General features: G+C 34.7%; 1 long non-coding RNA gene across 1 annotated transcript; it reads right to left on the minus strand.

The window, feature by feature from the left end:
- Positions 1-11,826: 11,826 nt before the first annotated feature.
- LOC149409061 (uncharacterized) lies at positions 11,827-13,327 on the minus strand. Its single transcript, XR_016305285.1, has 3 exons — positions 13,044-13,327; positions 12,778-12,848; positions 11,827-12,693 (listed from the first exon to the last, which is right to left on the minus strand). It is a non-coding gene; the product is annotated as an uncharacterized LOC149409061 (long non-coding RNA).
- Between the last annotated feature and the right edge of the window lie 11,079 nt (positions 13,328-24,406).

The following is a 24,406-nucleotide window of genomic DNA, read 5'->3' on the forward strand; positions in this document are numbered from 1 at the left end:
GGATGAATGATATAGAAAAATGAGAATTTTGATCAAAATTTCATAACGCAGAGCTCACCATTATTTACAGAAACCTTTCCTAGCATCCACACAACTGGCCAAAGTTTCATTGATATAGGAAGAATTGTATAGGAAAAAAAAATTATACACACTTAATAACGCCAGAGCTCACTTTTATGTATAGAAACCTTCCCAGGCGTGTGCACAACAACTTGCACAACAACTCGCCAAAGTTTTATCGCAATCAGACGAATAGTATACGAAATAAGGGAATTTTATACAAATTTCAAAACACCAGAGCTCACCATTAAATAAAGAAACCTTCTCTTGCATCCACACAATAATTCACCAAAGTTTCTTTGCAATCGGATAGGAAACAATGGATTTTATGCACAAATTTTATGTTGCCAGAACTCACTTTTAGGTACATAGAAACCTTTCCAGGTGTGTGAACAACAAATTGCCAAAGATCAGACATCCAAACATACATTGATTTTTATATATATTGAAAATATGAAATCAAGGTTAAAATTAAATTTAAACAATATTAATAAAAGACAATACAGTTTCCTTGTTGGTATCAATCACTATGTAAGCCAGTACTGTGATTCAACTACGGTATACAAAATTTGAGTTTATGTGGAAAGGTTTATATCAATCACACTAAAACAATATTATGTGACGTACTGCTCTTTGTCCTTTTTGTGGTAAAAATGACTTTACTTGACTTGTTAACTGAAGCTCGGCCCAGGAAATATGAAATTCGATACTTTTGTTTATCATACCACATTGGCAATCGATAATAATAATTTCGTCTTTTTCTATTCAATGAACAAAATATGAGAAAGAAAAGAGACAATAGGTAATGGTAAATCGGTATGTCTTACTTTAAAACAAATATTTTTAAACGACAAGCTGATAGGAAATATTTCATTTTTTAGAAGTTATTTACGAATTAGTATTCATCAATCATCATCATGGCCGCGTTTATAGTACCTTCAATTAATCTAATAAATAAGTGGATAAAACCCCATCCTGAGCTAAAATTTGATCGTGGGGTGATTTATTGTGACGTGTGTGATATTTCTTTAAAACAATTAAAAAAATATACAGTAACTAAGCACGTTTCAAGCAGAAATCATTTGATAATGAAGACAAATGATAAGTGTAAAATAGATTTCTATTTTGATTTAGCTATGTTTTTAATATGTTTTAATATTCCATGGACAAAACTAGACAATTTTAATTTCCGTCTTTTTTTTTCGAAATATTTGTGTTGTAAATGTTCGACTATGGATCTTCCGAGTGAATCTACTCTCCGAAAAGTGTATTTAAATAAAGTGTTTTGTAGTGAAATTAACGATATCAGAAAAAAATTAGGACATTCATATATATGGGCGACAGTTGATGAAACGACCGATAAGTTTGGACGCAATATAGCTAATCTGGTCGTAAAACCACTAGGAGACATTGTAACTCGGTCATATTTGATTGCTAGCAAGGTTTTACCAAAAACCAATGCCGAAACCATAAAGGATTTTGTAAAAAACAGTTAAATTTTTTTGTGGCAGGAATCTGCAGTTAATAATTTCGAAAAACTTTTAATTTTAACAACAGACTCTGCTCCTTATATGCTAAAAGCCGGACGCGAACTTAAAGATGTGTTTCCCAATATGATACACTTTACCTGTTTGGCTCATTCACTAAATCTAGTCGCTTCAACTGTGCGGGATAAATATAAGAAAGTGGATGATCTTATTTCCTGTGTTAAAAAAATATTTTTGAAAGCACCGACAAGAGTAGACATATTTAAAACCATGATTCCAGATATTGCACTACCACCAGAGCCGATATTAACGCGTTGGGGAACTTGGCTCAAAGCTGCTGTTTACTATGGTCAACATTTCGAAAAAATAAAAAGTGTCGTTTCAATTTTAAATGAAAAGAACGCTGTGGCAATAGCGAAAGCTAAATTATTGTTTGAAGATGCGAGTATTAAGGGTGACCTAATTTTTATAATGGAATATTTCGGAACAATTCCAAATGCTATTAAAAAACTCGAGGATCCTAAGCTTACTATCATCGAATCGTTCGAAATTATAGATGAGATAAGGACTCTTTTATCGTGGAGCAATGAAGAGTGGGCAGAAAAAAGATTCGATGCCATATTAAATAGAAACCCTGGCTACGATAAATTACGGAGCATTAGTGAAAATTTAAATGTTACCATCGATTCAAGACAACTCTATAAATTTGCTCCGCTGACATCTGTCGATGTTGAACGATCATTTTCCATATATAAGTGGATTTTTGAAAATAGGTATAATTTATCACCAGAAAATATGGAACGGATTCTTATACTGTATTATAAAAATAATGTTGACATCAAAATGAATTGATCCTGCATCATGTACAATGTACATTCTGTTTGAATTCACAACAGGTAAGCATTAAATAAAGATATTATTAATAAGAGGTGTGAAAGTTATTTCTAATAGGCTTCTCCGAGAAAACTTTTCAATGTTGACAACATACTTGACTCCTGGCATACTAAAACTGGAAAGCGGTCTATAAATAAGTGTTTCATAAGTAGGTAATTATTTTTCCCTTGAGTACAGCACTGGTAAAGCCACCGCGATTCCGGATCCTACTAATTACCCTCGCAGACGTGCGTGACAAGTTTTTTTAGTAAAAAAACACAGCCGTAAGTGAGTTTTTCAAAATTTAAAATTGCGCGGGACAAGTCAATTGAGGAGTACACGTCGTATACGCGGTTCTCGTCGCGCAAGATACCTCTCTTTGCAGTCTAGAGGCAGAGCGTTCGACACTCGTTATGCAGGACCCGGGTTCGAATCCCATATTTTTATAATTTTTAATTTTTTTTATCACATGCTACTTATAAATATGTGAATTTATAAGTAGCAATTTAGTAGTAATTTATTTTTACTTGTGTCATGACATTGTTTTTAACCTGTCCGGTGGTATGACCGTACAGGTACGGTGAGAAAAAAAATCCTCGTAAGGAGTATGACCGTACCCGTACGGTTGCGCCTAAAATTAATTAACTATTGAATTTCTTCCGGAAAACCGATAGTTACTGCTATCTAGGGACAATTTGTCATAACTTGCAAAAGTTTTTATCGATTTAGGTACATTACCAACGGAGTTATTCACAATTAAAATATTCCGTGACGTCACCGTCTGGCAGTTGGTGGTAAACAACATTTTTATTGCGAGCGACGTCTTTTGTGAAGTGAAATTTGTGGTTTTTGTTTGTTTTTACACTGAATAACCTAATCATCTTGCATTAAAAATTACCTCACGTGTTTGGATGTGAATATTTATTACATATATTGTACCGACAGTGTTTGTTTTCAGTTTGAATACAGTTTTTGACACTGAGTTTCTACACACACTGTAACATTACATGCTATGGGTGCGTGATGAAGAGATTCATTGTATAAAATTAATGATGGGTCTTTCGATTGTGACATTAATTGGTAAATTACCGAATACAATTATCTAGTCATCCACGCACACGCAAAACTCAAGTAGGTTGGTAGTGATGAGAACTGATAAGGATGATTAAAAAAATAGAATACTTTAAATATCAACAGACGCTAATTTATTAAAACAATAATTAAAATGATTAATCAAATAAAATAAACATGAGACTCTATCAAACAACTTATCTCAGAGCGTGACAAGAATGTACGTGAAAATAACGCCATCTTGATAAAATTTTGACTAACGAACATGTGACATTAATGAATTTAAAAACACTTAAATCTTGTAAAGAATGTCTGAGCGGGCGCCAGCGAGTTATAAAATAACTACGCAAGAAGTTAAAATGAGTAATCCCTATTTAAATTATAAGTACATTGTTAAAAGATATAAGTGAAAAAGACCTTTCGTAGTTTGCACAGTAGACCCTCATTGTTCCAGCGTCGGACGAACACACTGTAGGCTACCGAGTCCAGCAAGCAACTGACTCGACGAAGTGCCACTCCGCACTCATAGCTCGAAACAGTAGTGCCAATTGTAGAATGTTGACCAATGTTTATCTTAATCGGGTAGGAACTGCCCGTCCAGAAGTACGCACTGCTACATTACCCCCCTTCCAAAGGAAAAAAATTTTCGGCACGATAATTTTTTTTTTGATTTTCTCCTCATGCCTCCAAACCCAAGTCCAATAAGTGGTAAAGAGTCACAAAATGCAGATAATGCCTTAGAAGAAGAGTCCAGCACGTTCTGTAGAATTTCGTGATGTGCTCGCTGAGCAAGGATTGAAGCGCCAACACCCAGGAAGTAGAAGGAAGAATTCTCGCTGATGGAATATCTGAATGACCCTCTCCTGACATCAGTGAAGAAGATTGGACTTGCTTGGCGAAGATAATGAGCCCCGATAATTGTATCATCATTCTCCAATGTTGACAACAAATGCAATCTTGAGAAGCTGCACCCTCTTTCTGATAGCAGTGAACGGCCAGGTAGTATCCTATTAAACTCTTCCCGTAGAAGAATGTTGCTTCCCTGAAGGCTCGAACTTGTACAAAATTGCTTCCTCGAAGAATTGATAAAAGTTTGTAAATCTTGAAATTTTGTATTATCTTGAGTTATCTTGACGTGAAGAACCGAAGAGTGATGAAGGCGACTGACTTCCTTGAGGCAAGTGAAAAGAAAGGTATGCTATGCTTGACAAAATGGATTACTGAGCAAGGAATTTAACAACTACTGAAGTGAAAACAAAAACTTGAATAGAATAACAAATGAAAAGATAAACTGTAGTAAAGACTAACAAAATTTAATAAAAAAATTTTATAAAACGAGTCTAGCTAAAAGTGAAAGCTGAGCGCCCAACAAAAGTTAAATTTGAAGCTAAAAAACACTATAAAATGAAAATAATAACGTCTAAATCCACATTGATGTTACTGCCCTCTGCGAGCAGAGATGAAAAATTATAAAGTTATCCCAGAAACAAACCCAAATTCATAATAAGATAAAAGTGACCGGCTCAACCAGAACCATATTTGATGACCCAATATTGATAAAAATACAGCTAAGTCCAAATGAAATTGATGCGACTTATCTTGAGCTCAGAGAGAAGCCACAGCAATTGCATGTGAAAACGCATAGTATTTGTTAAAAGAAAATGTAAAAAAAAAAAAAAAAAAATTACTCATTTACATTCTTAATAATATGAAAAAAATATCATTTTAATCATAATTCAAGCCAAGGACATTAAGAGCAAATAAAAGTAAAAAACTTCATGAAAGGATGCAATTTTTAAATGTTAAAAAAAAAATAAGATTCTGTAAATCTCAAATAACCTGAGCGAGTGAAAACTCACTAAATATCAAATAACTATTAAATAAATAAATAAATTATTATGACATAAAATTTTTAAAAAATGTTTGAAAAGTGTATTAAACAATGACTAAATCAAAGAAAACACCATGCCAATGGTTTCCTAAAACCAGAGAAAAATAGAATGTTATGAGCATCTGAGGCTATCGCGGAAAACTGCATGAAGTATTTTCTAAATTAATGAATTAAAATAGTCAACCTACACCAAGGCAAACTGAGGTACTAAAGAACAACATATAAAGAACAACCATGCACACAATTAAAATGACACGAGGACCAAGCTTGGTACAGAACTGTTAAACCGAAATACAGCTTCGTATATGCCAAAATTGAAATACAGTATGTCCCTCTAGAAAGGACAAACCGTACCTCAAAACAAGTCGCCATCGCGGACTTAGTTCATTAAAGAACAATTAGTAACATCTCACAAAGTAAAATCAGCTATTAAAAGATCCCTCGAACAGAAAAATAGCACAAAACAGTGGCCAACTGAGATTGTGAACTTCACTGCCCTAGGATAACGTATAAAATGATACAATGGATTCAAATCGTGAGATCACAAAATGTTCAATACAATATAATTGCACTTAAATCCAAAAAAATGTGGATTCAATGCGTGAGATTAAAAAACGTCAATCCCCCGCGTTGAATCGGAATGGACAAATTACTCCCCAAAACACATACTACACATGTACACAAGGACAAAACAAAACTTATACAAAAATCCACTCAATGTGAAGACACAAAAATACTAGTCATGTCCTCACAAAGAGAGAACACAAGAAAAATTGCAAACCTGAGGGCTAGGCAAGCAATAACCTAATATATAACAAGAGAAAAGGGATTAATTCTCAAATAAAAGTAAAACGATTACAACATAGGAAAAAAATAGTTCATCAATTAACCCACCCCAAGGTCAGTTAGCTTCTTCTAACTTGATTATATCCTTAACATGAAAAGTTCCCACGGGTTTCCCTGTCATATCCGCTAATTGATAAGCAACCGGCGATATCTTGCAAATAATTTTACTACGTATAAATTTGGGGGCTAATTTTGCTGAAAAGTATCTACCAGCGTCTGACAAAGCAAAGGACCTTCTCCAGACAATGTCCCCAACCTCATATTGAACGTCCCTACGACGCAGATTATATTGAACCTTATTACGTTCGTATGATTGTCTTAAGGACGTGGGAACTTGGGAGAAAATGTCATTTAATTCATGTAAATCAGATGCCCATGAATCGCGTTTAGAGAATCTAATGTCTTCCGCGTTAAAGTCTACACCTTTGTAGTCATTTCCCGAAATTACAATCTCTCTACCAAAATTAAGGAAGAACGGAGTATAGCCTGTGACTTCATGAACAGCCGTGTTTATGGCCAGTTCAATTTCAGGTAGATGGCACGCCCAGGATCTGTGATCAGATCCCACAAAAGAACCCAGGGCTGCTACCAACACCTTGTTTACACGCTCAACAGGGTTATTCTGCGGGTGATATCTGCAATTATAAAACAAGTGACGGATATGAAATTTATTGGCCAGCGCTTTCATGTCACGCGATATATATTGTGGGCCATTATCCAAAACAATCGTATCTGGAACACCGAATTTATAAAAGATATCATTTTCCAAAATTTCCGCAATAACACTACCCGTTGCTTTCCTAAGTGGAAAAAGTCTAGTATACTTGGTAAAGAAATCAGAAACCACTAAAAGGTAAGTATAACCCTTTTTGTAAGAATTAGGGTAAGGACCTAATAGATCTGTCGCAATCATTTGCCACGGCCTTTGCACCAGTTTCGGGTCACCCATCAACCCAGGAGGCAGTAAGTTAGAACTTTTATAACCTAAACAAGTATGACATTTACTTACAAAAGACTTCACATCAGCTGCCATTTTTGGCCAGTAATATTTAAGTTTAATCCTGTTTAACGTTTTTAAGATGCCAAAATGTGCACAAGAAGGCGGAACGTGATTTTGAACGATGACGTTTTTCCTACACTCTTTTGGGAGAACTTCCTTCCAGTCATAAGACCTGTGTAGAGCCTCCATGCTCTGAATGTGTTTGAAGATGACACCATTGCAAACTTTAAACGCTGGAAATTTTTCCGGATTAGCCAAAATTTTATCTTTCAAACTTAAGTACCAACGGTCGGAAGTGGAAAAGGACTGATTAATCAAGTCAACATGTAAAGGGTCACGAGACAGTGCGTCCGGAACAATGTTGTCTTTACCGCTCCTATGAATTATTTCAAAATTGAACTGCTGTAGTCTAACCGCCCACCGCGCTAATCTACCCGACGGAGACTTTAAGTTTGTAAGCCATTTTAGACTATAGTGATCAGTGATCACCTTGACAGGAATAGGCGAACCTTCAATATAACCCCTAAATTTCTCTAGTGCAAAGATCATAGCATTTAACTCCTTCTCGGTTGTGGAGTGATTTTTCTCCTGTGCAGATAGTGATCTGGAAATAAAGGAAATAGGGTGTTCTATACCATTAACGTCAGATTGAGAAAGGACCGCCCCCAAACCGGTGTTCGAAGCATCGCAACTAATTGTAAAGGGTTTACTAAAGTCGGGACAAGCAAGAACAGGAGCCTTGACCAGAATATTCTTTAATTTAGTAAAGGCAGCATCAGCCTGTTCATTCCATACAAATTTTTTACCAGCAAACTCCTTTTTGGTTAAATTATGCAAAGGTGCTGCAATTAAGGAAAAATTTAAAATGAACCTTTTGTACCAAGAAAGTATACCGATAAACCTACGCAAGCTCTTTTGCGACGTTGGAATGGGGAAGTCAACGATTGCTTTTACTTTTCCCGGGTCAGTTCTCAACCCATCCTTATCAATCACGAAACCTAGGTATTTAAGGGAATCGCGACAAAAGACTGACTTCTCTACGTTAATAGTCAAACCCGCGGCTTGTAACTTTTGTTTAACCCGTCTTAAAAGATCAATGTGTTTTTCAAAGGTAGAGCTAATGATAATTATGTCATCTAGATAACAAAAGACCTTCCCATCGAACTCCGGACCCAAAACCTTGTCCATTAGCCTCATCATCCGAGAACTTGCACCATGAAGACCAAAAGGCATTGTTACAAAGTGGAATAGGCCTCGTTTCGGGATAGTAAATGCGGTTTTCTCTTTAGAATCTTCCTCTAACGGGATTTGAAAAAAAGCATCGTTAAGGTCTAAAGTTGATAGATAACGTGCTCCTCCGAGACTATTTAAGATATCAGATATCAACGGTAGACTATAAGCGTCCCGCCGCGAGACCGCGTTGAGTTTTCTACTATCCAAGCAAAGTCTAAAAGAACCATTTTTCTTAGGCACTAAAACAATAGGATTATTCCACGAGCTATTGCTGGGTTCTACTACTCCCAGATTTAATAGTCTGTCAAGTTCTCTGTGAGCTTCCGGCAATAAATGAGGAGATATCGGATAAACACGTTGCTTAATAGGTTGACAATCACCCGTGTCAATGACATGTTTTTCAAGAGACGTTCTACCCAAACGATTACTAGAAAAGGCTTTAAATTCCAGTATAACGTTATTTAAGATTGATTGTTGAGATGAATCTAAGTTCTCAAAGCTATCCAGTCCTCTTACCTCAGACACGCAACTATTGTCAGAGTCATTAGTCATTAATTTAGTTAACTTGGGACAAATGTTAAAAACTTTCCAAAAGTCGCAACCGAGGATGATGTTAGATTTTATATCTGGCATAACCACAAAATTAAAAATTTTCTTAACGTTACCAAGAACTACCGGAACCGCAATTTTGTGAACGCACTCCACAGTATGACCCGTAGCAGAAGTGAGTGAAAATGTTTTCTTAAGAACAGAAAGATTTAAAAATTGACGATGAAAATTATTACCAATAATTGAGATATGCGAACCAGAGTCAAGAAGGCCAGAAAAGTTGGAACCCAGAACTTGGAAAATGATGTGTGGACGGCCATCCCTTTTAGCCGCACTCACCACCTTCGAAGTCCAAAGGTTCTTGAAGAAAGTTCTGGTTTCCGACAGCACAGCAAGCCGATGCCTGGCGGTGATGTCAGCGAACGGTGTCGACTTGCCGCCCGCAGACAGGACCCCCAGGACATCTAGTTTTTTGCCTGCCGGCAGTTGCATGAAGGCGCCTTCACCCCAGGACGGCCACAGCGGAAACATCTCACCTCCCTAGAACTCATATTTGACGGGCTACGTTTACTGAACTCAAAAGATTGACGATGATTCCTGAAATTGGGATTATTCTGAGACATTCTGTTATTCCCTCTGCTAAATGCATTATTAGAGGAGGAATGAGGAACATTATTATAATTAACAGTATTTGCATTTGGCGGGGAAGGTCTGGAATCAGACCGACTGTCTGCAAGTTCAATCATTTTTCCCAATTTTTTCAGACAATTAATGTCCGAGATGACAGAGAGCGATAATTTTTGAATGTATCTCGGTAACATATTACATTGCAATATTTCCAGAATTTCGTCATCTGGTAATTTCGACGACAATTGATTGTTTAAAGTCAAGACACGTGTTATGAATGAACCCAGGTTCTCTTTTTGTTGCTGGTACGTGGCTCTGATCTGAGCAACTAAACGTCTTTCATGGTCCAGTAGCTCGAATTCTTCCTTTAGAGCAATTACAATGTCCGACCATGACTTAAAAGAAGAACGGTTGACTCTAAACCAGTCTAAAGCATGACCTGTAAAAAGTTCCACCGCAGATGAAAAAAGAGAAGCTGTACTTACGTTCCGAGATATCGACAAATCGTTGACCCGTTCAATGAAATTATGTACGTTCCCCGTACCGTCGAAGGTTAAGTTCCATTTGTGAACCGGAACTGTGTTAGACGCGACCGCCGAATTTGCCGAAGAAGTGCCATCCTCTGGTTTTGACATGATTAACGCACGACTTCTTGTTACAATGGTCGAATCCGTCATACCTAACTAACAGGGTAGGTAGAAAAAAATCATTAGAACATGCAAGCAACAATACAACAACCACAATCACCGCAAAACAAAAAATATAAAATAAGTGTGACGTCAGCGTACTAACGAACACGATAATAAGACGAAAACGTCATGAGTTGTGCCAGATTGCAAAGCTGCGTAATATGAAAAATTAATAAAATCTCAGTGACACGATGTATTCCGAACAACACCCGAACATCTACCATGCAAAACGAAAGGTCTTTTTCAAGGGATTATACAAGAAAATTATGAAAAAAAAAAATCAGACATCCAATACAAGATTAAAACAATGAAAGAAAAAAAATACTGCATTTATTATTTAGTCAAACTTAGGTTCTCTTTTTGTTCTCTTCTCTTCTCTTTTAGGTTCTCTTTTTCCCCACGTTGGGCGCCATTTTGTAACATTACATGCTATGGGTGCGTGATGAAGAGATTCATTGTATAAAATTAATGATGGGTCTTTCGATTGTGACATTAATTGGTAAATTACCGAATACAATTATCTAGTCATCCACGCACACGCAAAACTCAAGTAGGTTGGTAGTGATGAGAACTGATAAGGATGATTAAAAAAATAGAATACTTTAAATATCAACAGACGCTAATTTATTAAAACAATAATTAAAATGATTAATCAAATAAAATAAACATGAGACTCTATCAAACAACTTATCTCAGAGCGTGACAAGAATGTACGTGAAAATAACGCCATCTTGATAAAATTTTGACTAACGAACATGTGACATTAATGAATTTAAAAACACTTAAATCTTGTAAAGAATGTCTGAGCGGGCGCCAGCGAGTTATAAAATAACTACGCAAGAAGTTAAAATGAGTAATCCCTATTTAAATTATAAGTACATTGTTAAAAGATATAAGTTTTTTTTTTTTTTTTTTTTTTTTTTATTATTTTAATATAGATCATAGTTACATTAATGCATACATTTTTTTGCAAAATATAATATTTAGGTACATAATTGGTCATGTATACCTTATCAGAAAAGAGGAGCTCTTGTGCCTGATAAGGGAGCCACGATTCTTACTTCAGTGATTCAATGTTATGTGTAAAATATAAATATAATATATCCATATATTTTTTTAATATAAGTTTTTTTTGAAAAAAAGTTTGATTTTATTGATTTGTTCTTGTTGGTTCGTAATACAGCGCAATTCGGAAGGGAGATTATTGTAGTTTTTTATGGCTTGGTAAATATAATGGTTTTGCATTTGAGTTGTTTTAAAGATTGGCGTAATAAATTGATTTCCATTTCTCATCAGTTTGTAAAATTCTTGATATTCTGTGTTATTTTTTTCTTTACACATTTTTATAATTGAAGTTTGCTTAAATATATCATCAATATTTGGTACTGGAAACATTTTAAAAAGCAAGTGAAAAAGACCTTTCGTAGTTTGCACAGTAGACCCTCATTGTTCCAGCGTCGGACGAACACACTGTAGGCTACCGAGTCCAGCAAGCATAAATAAACCAATCACTAGATTGATAACTTCGGCCTTTAGTGGGGAGAAATTTTGTCCACGATGACGTCACATCCAGAATTGAGGCATAAACAAACCCCTCAGCAAAGTAGAGGAAACAAAAAAAAAAAAAAGCGCGGCCATAGACAATATGATCTTACCTAGGTAGGCACCCAGGGAAGACAATATTGTGCTACTCATCAGCCTAAAATATTATTTTAAAAATGTTAACAGATTCTCTCAGGACGACAAGGCTCTAACTCACAAAGTGCGGTCCTGCGAAAATGAGCTATAAGGTATCTTTCCTTACGGCACATTTTCTCAGGACGGCGCTTTGTAAGAAAAATGAAAAACTTTGTTACATGTTGTAAAGTATTTTTTATTTTATTTCAGTAAGATAACAGAAAGAAACAAATAAATTTATAAGCACAAAACACATTTTAAATGATTACGAAGTCTGCGACTGAAGCTTTTTCTGGTTTAAATATTCATTTGAGTCGCTAATATTGTTTTAAATTATTAAATATTTCAATTTGAGGATTTAGTCATGAAGTTATTCAAAAAATAATATGAATACAGAAAACATGAGCACAAAACACATCTTAAATTTGTACCAAGTCTGCGACTAAATCTTTTTCCGATTTAAATATTCATTCGAGTCGCTAATATTGTTTTAAATTATTAAATATTTCAATTTGAGGATTTAGTCATGAAGTTATTCAAAAAATAATATGCTTACAGAATTCATGAGCACAAAACACATCTTAAATGTGTACAAAAAACTATAAATATTCTTACGCAGAGGAGCATTGTGTTTCCGTGTAACGGCTGAATTACTGCCGCTGGGTCCCACAGGAACAGGAACACTGATGTCTGAAAACAAAATGATCTTAGTGGTAAGAGGAAAGGAAGAAAAGATCTGCATATTGGATAACAAGTAACATAGAACAGATTTACCTTTGTAATATTCCATGATCTTTTTGGCAGAAGGAACACACCGCTGGTACCCGGTAAGATGTTATCAAGCTCTGAAATAAACATATTTATCGGGTTAACCAAAGTTCCTGAACTAAACATATCATATTGCAAGTAATTATGGTCTTTTATGACATCACACCGTCCTGGTGGAACGCGGACGGGGTCTAAAAGTAAATTCAATTCTTAGGTGAAATTAAGTTACACATTACATGGAACACTGAAGACAAACAAAGGGATATTCACACCTGTATTTTCGTCATAACGGGTTCGATACTGTCTTAAATCTGCATAACTACCAATGCTGGGTAGATTTAAAGTCAGCAGTGCGCATCTTCGAAGGGATCCATTTGGCATTTTTGTTTCTTTTGTAACTTCCGTATTTTGGGTATTTATGACGAGTGGTCTGTCTGTCTGTACACATAACACAGCTTCATAATTTTAGACATTTTCACACAACAACAACTCATGAATTCACGAAAGCAAACAACATAAATAAACCACTCACGTAAACAATCTGAATCTGTCACGATCTGTCAGAAGGACGCAACCATGACGCAATAATGGCGTCACATTGGTCACATTGTTTCCGGGGGAAATGGAGCGTAGCCTCTCTCTCTCTGTTACACGGGAGAGAGTGAGAGATCAAACCAGGACGGCTTTTCATTGGATAGTCTGGAACTGACGTCATCAAAAAACCAAAAAAGTGTCGGAGTTATACCCCAAGCAACTGAGGGCCCGTTCCCACTTCCGTTTTCAAATCGGAGGCGGGTCCCGTTTTCAAAACGGACGGCCAATGGCCCTGTTCACACTACCGTTTTAAAAACGGACCATACTCTACGAAAAAAAATAATTGTCGATTCACCAAAAACATGTTATTTGCTCATTATTCAGTAATGGTGCGCAATGGACGACGATGAAGCTCTTGTTGTCATGTGGTACTTATTAAATAGAAGGAAAAAAGTGAAAAGAAAATTTTGAGTACACCCAATCATAGCCGAATGATTTTCTGTAGGAATTTTCCAAGTGTTAATTGGTGAGTTAAGAAGTGATGAACTAAAGTTCTTTAATTATTTTAGAATAATAATGAATGGATTATTTATATAGCGCCGTTTTCACCATGAAAAATCACCTCAAGGGCGCTTAATGGCTTAAGAGAATGTCTATCACTTCCTTTAACCATCTACTGGAATGAGTTTCAGAGAGCTTAACATATCAAAATACAAAATTGAGAAAGTGCATTTGTCCTGAAGAAAGGCTATCGATATTTTAAAGTAAGAAAACAATAAACACTCAAATATTTTTTATTATGTGTTTATTTAACTAATACGCTCTTCCGTGCATCTCATTAAAGCTTTAAAATTTAAAAAAAAGTAAACTTAAATAAAATAACATAAAAATTTTGATGTACAAAAGTTGTGTACACCAAGTGTTTTGTTTTTATTTAGTTAAAGATAAAATATTACCATACTCTTTCTTCGACCAGTGGTATTAAATTTTCGGGATTTATTTCCTTATCCATTATTGTAGTTTTGATTTATTTACTTAACAAAATAACCAAATACAAGCACGCAGTGTGCCTGCTTCCTTGCGACAGGGAGCGGGCGGGGAGGGGTCGGGGTTTGGCGGGGACTCTGCCGGAACGACTGGACGGCAAGTGTGAACAGCTCCATACAACACTATGAGCGAGCGTGTGCCGACACGATTTGAAAACGGACGCGCTGCGTAGGCGAGCCATCCGACAAAAAATGTCGGATCCGTTTTCAAATCGTGTCGGACAAGTGTGAACAGCTCCATACATCCACTACAGCCACTAGGGCATCCGATTTTAAAACGGGACCCGCCCCCGATTTGAAAACGGAAGTGGGAACGGGCCCTGACTCGACGAAGTGCCACTCCGCACTCATAGCTCGAAACAGTAGTGCCAATTGTAGAATGTTGACCAATGTTTATCTTAATCGGGTAGGAACTGCCCGTCCAGAAGTACGCACTGCTACAACACATGTAACAAAAAAAAGATAAGCCGTTGTTTCTTTTATGTACACACATACTTTTGCGCAGCTCAATGAGAGATTGCGCGTAATAATTAGGCAATTTTATCGTGTTAAATTTCAAAGATTGTTTGTTAGTTGAACTGGGAATATGAGTACCTATTATATTTTTATGGCGTCTTATAAATTCATTGGACCTTTACTTTTATGAGATAATCCCGAGGATGTTATGACAATAATCATTTCCTGAATGAGAGATAACACAAAAATTGTTTAGCAATTGGATGTATTCCCAGTACTCGTTACTTGTGAAGATAGAGTGGCGCTAATATACACGTGCTTTAGTTATGATATACAGAGTTACAAAACAGACGTGTTTTTAGTGGAATTTATTTAATTGATATTTTCTTTTACCCTTCAAAAATTTCTTCAGATACTAACGAAAGGGATGAGGATATATTTTTGTGCTAATCGCGAAAAACATCCGCTATAGGCTAGAGTCTATTGTTTGAAACGCCCGACTACAAAGTGTTATTATCATTGACATTTTATTATTTTAGGTTATTCATACTTTGGACAGTGTTTTACTGTGATTTGACTTTGTGATTCGTATTGATAACTAGTTCAATTTATATATTTTACTTTTATAAAAAAATGGTTAACCCTTTGAATGAACAAGACATTGCTGACATTTTAATCGAAAGTGAAGATGAAGATGTTTACGAGGATCTTTATGATTTGCCAATACATTCAGATAGCTCATCCGACGAATCTGATGGGGATGAAACTTTCCCTAGTTGTTCAACATCCAAAAAGAGAAAAGTTGATCATCGTAAATGGGATCAGGGTAAGTTTACGCCCATTATTCATGAATTCGATTCAACTAACTCAGGTATAAGAGCAAATATTCCCGTTAGTGAAAATTCATTGGAAATTGACTTTTTTGAGTTATTCTTCACACTTGATATAGTAAAAATAATTGTCAGCGAAACAAATAAATACGCTGCAAAAATTTCTTTAGACATTTCTCTGAAGTCTAAAATGATGAAGTGGAAAGACACCACGGAGGCTGAAATATATGCATTTTTAGTCACGATTATGCTTATGGGACTTGTGGGAAAAAACTCGCTGAAGAAATACTGGACAAATAATCCAATAATTGAAACACCTTTTTTCAAAGTATTATTTCCGCAAGATAGATTTTTTCTTTTGCTCCGAGCTCTTCATTTTTCTGATAACGATACTGCGACAACCGATAAATTATATAAAATAAGAAATCTTCTGGAACCATTGAAGACCATTTTCAAATCAACTTTTTACCCATATCAAAATCTGTGCATAGATGAGAGTCTCTTGTTGTGGAAGGGAAGACTTTCATTCAAAATTTATATTCCCTCAAAACGACATAGATTTGGGATTAAATTGTTTGTACACTGTGATGCACTCACCGGATATGTTTTGGATGTAATTGTGTACACTGGCTCTGAATCAGACATACAAATGAATCCCGACATTGGTATATCAGGATCAGTCGTTACCACTATGCTTGCAGATTATTTGGAAAAAGGTCACAGAATGTTTGTAGATAATTGGTATACAAGTCCAGCCCTGTTCGATTTCTTGCATAAACATAAAACTAATGCATGTGGAACGGCTAGAGCAAACCGAAAAGATATGCCCAAATTTGGTAATGAGAAAATGAAAAAAGGGGAAATGAAGTCTTTGAATTCGAACAATCTCATGGCGCTGAAATGGCACGATAAAAGGGATGTCCTTATGCTTAGTAACATACATACAGATGCAATGATTGTTACTGATAAAATTGACTTCTCCACGGGAGAAAATAAAATAAAACCAGAGGTAGTTTTAGATTATACCAAGAATATGGGAGCTGTTGACAAAGTGGACCGCATATTGGGCTTCGCAAGTAGTTCCAGGAAGTCTCTAAAATGGTATAAGAAAATTTTCTTCAGATTGATAGACATTGGAACACTAAATGCTTTCTTTTTGCATCGTTTGAAAACGCAAAAGGTTTTATCATTTAGCGAATTCCGGGAAAACTTAGTGTCTCAAATGATCGAAAAATATCACACGCCAAGGCCGGCATCATCTGGAGGAAGGAGAGTAGTGGATCAACCAACTCGCCTTTTAGGAAAACATTTTCTCCGTCCTGTACCAGAAACTGCAGCCCAAGGAAAGCGAACTCAACGACAATGCCATGTGTGTAGACATAAAGCAGTTCGAGCTCAAAAAAGAAGTGACACGAAATATATGTGCACCGACTGCAATCTTGCATTTTGCGTATATCCATGTTTCGAAGCCTACCATACGAAAAAGCAGTATTAGTTAGTGAAGACAATTTTATTCCTAAGATAGTGTACATAATAATTAGAATAGTGTTATTTTTATCGTAATTATTGACTGCATATACATTGTATACCTATGTTTAATTTTTATAATGAAAATACAATAGTATAAGTGTAAATAATAATACGTATATGTTAGTGTGTATAAAAAGTCGTTCTTCCCCCCTTGGCTTCATTAAAATTGTGGTAAGTGAATCTGATTTTTATTAAGTAAAAACAAAAATCTGCTCCGATTTCGATGGTTGGCGATTTCTGCAAAATTGTTTTTATTTTTTCCTTCTAAATAGCTTAGTATTTGTTTTTTCGTGCTAGTTTCTAAGGATTTTATTTTTATTTTTTTATACTCTACGAGGTGGCATTTATTTTTTTCTATATTTTGATTGTTGAAAAAACTCCCTCCAGCGGGACCGTTTTCTTTCCAGAAACTCACCACCGGACAGGTTAATAATGCATTACATATTATTTACTTAGGCACCGTTGTTTTCTTCTATGATCCTTATTAAAAAAAGCTTACAAAAAGCATGGTTTTTTGTTATCCTTCAAAACATGCATTTTTTACTCTTGAATAGTCTTCAAGCACGTTTTTTTATTACAGTCAGGTACCTGCCTAGGTACCTACCTATTGTATTTTTTATGTCAGCGCGGAGCCTTCTTCAGTGGGAAAGTGTTTTAAAAAATCAAATATTGACATACAATATAAGTCAGTTATAATTAGTGACATCTTACGAATTTCAACAAAACTCTTTTAGTACAGAACTGTCTTTAAATGGCTAGTAAAACCTAGTTTCTCCGCTGGGGGGCATTGTTGTAGTTTCGTTCTGAACAGCGTACCTATTATACTTGGCCTTAAATTTGTTATCTAGACCAGGGGTCTCCAAACTTTTCAGCCGGAGGGCCACATTGACTACTCCAGTGAGTTCGGAGGGCCAAAACTGTTTTAATTTCGAGACGCCCATATTTTCGTCCACGGGGGGGGGGGGGAGTAAAAGCAAAAAGGGGAGAATAAAATTTCCAGGGATCATATTTCTTCATAAATCATTTCACTCCAATCCCCCAGAAAAGCTTAAATATGTCATCGACATTTGGTACTGGAAATAATTTAAATTGTGATTCTGTTGAGAAGGTAGATTTTTTTAAGGATTACTTTAATTATGGTTCTTTGTGAAACTTTTACTGAGTTTAGATTCAGTGGCGGTTCTTCCCTTAGGTCAATTGGTGTTTGACCCCCCAAAATTATAAGACAACAATAATAATCAATTATGTGCATCAAAACAACTGGTCTAATTCTTATTTTATTTAAAATGTAACGCGAAACAGCGGCGGCGGCGAGTGACTACCAGTGACATCTGTTGTCTCTAATAGAAGCTTTCATTCACAAGTCCACACGATTGGCCGGGTCAATTTAAAGAATGTCCTCTTTGGCATCTTCTGTCCCTATGCGCGCCATAGAATAAACGAGATGGCACTATATTTTTCGTCGAAGTAAAAATTAGGTACCGAAGAAAGCTTAGGGACGTTTAGGTCATGACCGTGGGGGTGACAACACGATGAATATTATATGTTTTACAGAGATGGTGACATAAACAAATGTCGGTTTTTCATTTACACGCTTGTACTGTGTGGAACGATGGTTGTTTTTCAATTGGATAGTTCGAGAAACGTTTGGAATAATTATTTATGTTATTATCGATTTAGAATGAAGCTGTAGAATGAAACAAAACAAAAAAAAGTAAAAGATCATTGTCAAATAGAATGAAACTCTTATTTTATTTACTTTAATGTTGTGCACAACTACATTAAAACTAAACATCTTAAAAATAATTTGCCGTAAGTAGGTACATGGATTGTGTATTTATTTCAATGGAAATATTATAACAAATTGATATAGATAATAATATATGGGCACACATTTTTTTTCAAATGACCTACCACGACTGGATCCTTAGAGCCGCCTCTGTTTAGATTGTTTTTGTAAGAACCTCCCCAACCTAAAATTCCGTAGATAAGCAAGGAGTGAACAAGCGTATTCTGCGTATTATACTTATCACTAAGCTTTGCCTAGCATGTAAATAAAACCAAGATACTATCATTCTGAGTTTTTTATCCACCTTATCACAATCACAATTAAAACAATAAGACCAGGGGGCGATTTTGCCACGTATCGTTTCGCGCGTATATTGCATCCAGAAGGAGCGTGAAACGCGCGAGCATTTGGAACCATTCCTTGTCACAATTTTGCCGCTCCATTTCCCTTGATACGTGTACTCGCTCTGCAGTTCCCGCGTAAACTGGACGTAAGTCTGGCGAACTACACACGATTTGCGCTCGTATTTTTCGCGCGATACTTGTGGACGCAATGTATTGGTGCCCAGTACCTCGCCAATGAGCATATAATATTCGCACGAAAAAATTCGCGGTGAATTCGCCCCTTCTGAGTAAGGTCTTAGCCATTAGTTGTCGCGGGCCTGATTGATGAAAATGGTCATAAGATGTCGCGGGCCGGATGGATGACACTGGCGGGCCGGACACGGCCCGCGGGCCGTAGTTTGGAGACCCCTGATCTAGACAATTTACATCTGGGCTTCCAGAGAGCCAATCTTCAGCTCTAATCTTATTATTACTCTAAGGCTCTAATATGTACTAATATGATCTTTAAACGCCTCTAAGTAAACGGTTGAGTGCCTACTCGTTAAGTCATTTAAATCATAGGTTAACATGGTGGCAAGAACAGGCATTTACTAGACATAAATTATGTTACTCGACAAGGCTCAGATACCTGGGAAGACACATTTTTTTATTTTTTTTTTTATTAATAATTTTCTTTTGTTACATGCATAAAAATATAATTACAAAAATCAAGTATTACAAAAACAAGTATTACATTATTAAAATTATTATAGTATTACAAAAAGAATTTCATTCACAGGTAAAGAAGGTACTATAAAAAATAAAAAAGGTAGCTTTAAGATGAGAAAAATAAAATGATACAATTAAATAAAAAAATATAATAGAATAGTATGCATATATAACAAACAAAAAAATCCCACATAAGCATCTCCAGTTCGTGGGTATACATATTTTGTTTAGTGCAGTTTATAAAACAAATAAATAAATAATTCCGTATTTACAAAATTATAATTAAGAAAAAAAGGTTAAAAAATAGAAAAATTAAGGATTTGTAAATTTACAAAAGGTAGGATTTTATAGCATGTAAGTATTTGTGTCAATGGTAGTGATCCAAGTCTTTATTACATTTTTGTATATGCTGTAGGACGATATATTTTTAGATCTAATTTCTACAGTCTGATAGAGTGCATTGTAGATTTTTGGGGCAATGAAAAAAGCATGTCTCTGCGCAAGCCTAGTTTTGCATAGTGGAACCTCATATGCATTATTTACTCTACTGCTAGAACGATTTTCGTTTTAGAACCAGAAGACATAGCCACATATCCAATGACAAACCTGGTGAACTTTATAAATGGGACCAGAATACTGTTAAAGGATTGAGGTAAAATGGGAGATAGCACAATGGGCCTATGGCCTAAGTGCTCACGGGAACCTTACGTCAACCGTCTCCTGTAATAAAAAATAAATGTTACTCGACGAGTAGCGATAACCAACAGTTAATTCAGAGGTGGAGAAATACCCCCAAATCTACTCCGATGTGTAAATTTTCAGCCATTGCTTAGCGTGATCATCACAATAAAATTGTTTTATTTTTTTATTTTCAGAATAACAGTTTGTCCACAGCACGAAGAACCACTAGTGGCCAACACTCCGAGTCAGTTCCATAAGGGTCACTGTTCAGATCACATGTCCCCAATCCGTATCACCATATTGTCTAAATATCAACACTGATATTTAGATGATAAAACATCCGCAAAATATCAACACTTAAAACCAATTAATTTGTTCATTTTACAGATGCGTCAAAATATAAATGACTCATATTTTTGAACTAACCTTTGATCAGTATTCTATGGTCAATTTCTATATTCCATAAGTAATACCCTATAGAATTTCGCAAAACCTTTAAATAATGTAAGAGGTAACCGGTTGATTTTAGTCTCGACCCTGCACAATCACGGGGAATACTTTCTCTACAAATATAACATAAATAATAATAATTCAAAAGCATGACAGAACACATGTCGCTTTTGTTGTTTACATTCATATCGCATAGAAACTATCAGGCACCAGTATATGCATAAAATATACAATGCATTGATAATGTGCAAACAGTAAAAAGAATTCTTGTATATGGTGCTTCAGTATTCGTAAAAAAGTTTGATTAGATAATAATCTTTAATATTCGTTTAAGAGTAGGTTATTTAGATTATAGAAATAAATATATAATAAAAATACCCGAATACAATTATATTTCTACCAAAATATTAGTTTAAAAAAAAAATTAAAAAAAAAAAAAAAAAAAAAAAAAAAGTAGAATAGTAATATTTGCAAGTAATAAATTTAGTATTATTAAAATAATTGAACACCCAATACATTTAGTAAACTGCATCGAAATACATTTCAAACTTGGCAAATCAATGTACCATCTAATAGCTATCTATAGAACGCACGGCTCGAATATAATTACGTTTGTTAATGACCTTAAATGCATATTATCGAAATTTAAAAATAAGCTTTGCTTCATTGTAGGTGATTTTAACTTAAACATTAATGAAAAAATTGAAAATGGTTGCAAAAATGAATTCATTAACTGTATGACTGAACAAAACTTCATATCTTGCATAAATAAAAACACAAGAGAAATAAAAGAACATACTCCATCCTGCTTAGATCATATCTGGACAAACGTAAATATTAAAGATCTTCACAAATTAAAATCAATTGTTTGGAAAACTAACATAACTGACCATCATTCATGCTTACTTCTATATAATAACAATATTAAACAAAAAAAACATAATATAATAACTAAAAAATCCACCATTAATATGACCATTCTCACTGAAAAGCTAAAAAAAGAGGATTGGAACAATGTCTTAAACAGTGATGACACTGAAACATGTTCGACTAACTTTGAAAATACCCTGTCGCAACACATTAAAAATTCAACAAATGAAACAACAACACACATAAAATCTAAATTAAGATGTTTAAAGCCTTGGATTACCCAAGGACTTATAATATCTATTAGAAACAAAGAAAAACTTTACAAGACAATTTTAAAAAATTCCCAAAATGAAAATGCATATATTTTATATAAAAAATATAAAAATAAATTAACAGCCTATATTAAAAAAAGTAAAGAAGATTTTTTTAAAAATAAAATATTATCTTCAGAAAATAACCAAAAACAAATGTGGAAAACAGTTAATTTGGCTATTGACAGTACAAAAAAAAAAAAAAAAAGTAAAATATATTGAGCATGATAACAAAATTATAGATGCCAATATGCAACCTAAACAATGTGCAAACATATTTAACTCTTTTTTTGCTAATGTCGGAAAAAATCTTGCGAAAAATAACCAAAAATCTTTTATCCCGGAAAATCATAATAATGAAAACTTACAGGAACGTAATATACTCTCAACGTTTGAAACGACAACAGAATGTGAAATCATAAAAATAATAGATAATATGAAAGTAGGTTCGTCTCCCGGTTTTGATTCTATTACGGCACATATGTTAAAATCTATGAAACCTTATTTAATAAAACCAATCACTCACTTAATAAACTTAAGTTTAACAAAAGGAATATTTCCAACGAACTACAAAAATACAATAATCTCACCTATTTACAAATCTGGAGATCCACATCAAGTAACAAATTATCGACCAATCTGTTTAATTTCAAACATAGGAAAAATCTTTGAAAAAATAGTAAAAAAACAATTAGTCAATTTCCTAGATAATAATAAAATACTACACAAAAACCAGTTTGGATTTATAAAATCTCTCAGCACACAAGATGCTATTGCTAACGTAACTTCAAACATTTACGAATCTTTAGATAAAGGTAAAAAATGTGCAGGTATATTTATTGATCTTAGGAAAGCCTTTGATAGCATATCGCATAAGATTCTACTAAAAAAACTGAATAATATAGGCATAAAAGACAGCGCGATTAAATGGATTTCAAACTACCTAAAAAATCGACCACAAGTCGTAAAAATAAAAGAACATTCGGACTTTGGAATCCCGGAAGGTACAGTACTTGGACCAATTCTCTTCACCATATACGCACCTCCGGTGCTAAACTGTCACTTATGCAAGTTTTGTCAAAATTGATCTAAGTATGAGAAAAAATAACTAATGTACCTCTTTACTTGGTGTGTCATCGTCGTTTGTGTAGTGCGTATAATTTCCGCGTGAGGGTAGTTATGTCGTTATGGTTTTGGTGCAAATCTAACCTCCACTGGGAGAAACAACGTTTGATTGGTTAGTTGCGCGCGGCACCCCGCACGAATAGCAGTCTCCTGGAGCTACAACGCCACTAAGGTAATTATGACAATTCATTTTTATGATTTTGGAGCAATAACAACACTTAAGTTGGTTGTGACATGAAATAATAAAGATACTTGTGTACGTAGTGACATTGTTTCCCCAACCCTTATGTTTTATGGTATAAAGTTTTTGTTCGATTAACAATAGGCCTCTTGCACCCCATTTTTTTATTTTATTTTCCGGTTTAGGCAAATATTCTAAGACATTCTGTATTTTTTTTTTTTTTTTAATCGTATTTTTGAAACCATGGCGATTTTTTGAAAATTTTAATCCGAAAAATCGGACCATTTTTTCATAAACCGGAAAGACGGAACATAATTTATGGGTGCGAAAACAAAATAATTACATAGCCCAAAAACATTTAAAAAAAAAACGACGCATTTCACACGAATGGCAGAGGAGAATAACGAGGCATACCAAAAATATTACATCTCATAAATATTTTTTCCTTGAACCTTCTTATTGATCATTAATCCTTATTAATTTATTTAAAGTTTTATTCCAGCAGTACTGGGAGGATATTGCAATCTCAGTCTGCCATATTAAATGAGATGACATATAATATAAATATACTTATACACAATATTATAGGATTGGTGAATATATACGATTATAATGTTCAGTCACTTAATCCAAATATTTTACAATAAAACCTAATGTAAATAAAATTAAATGAATTAAAGGGGAAGGTTTATCAACAATATGAAATATATAAACAAGTATAAAGAAGGTTCTCATAAAATATATTTAGTTGGTCGAAGTACCTATATATTCTATATGTAC

This window comes from Hesperophylax consimilis, unplaced genomic scaffold (assembly GCF_061612785.1).
Source record: "Hesperophylax consimilis isolate HC1 unplaced genomic scaffold, BYU_Hcon_1.0 scaffold_37, whole genome shotgun sequence".
NCBI classification, from domain to species: Eukaryota; Metazoa; Arthropoda; class Insecta; order Trichoptera; family Limnephilidae; genus Hesperophylax; species Hesperophylax consimilis.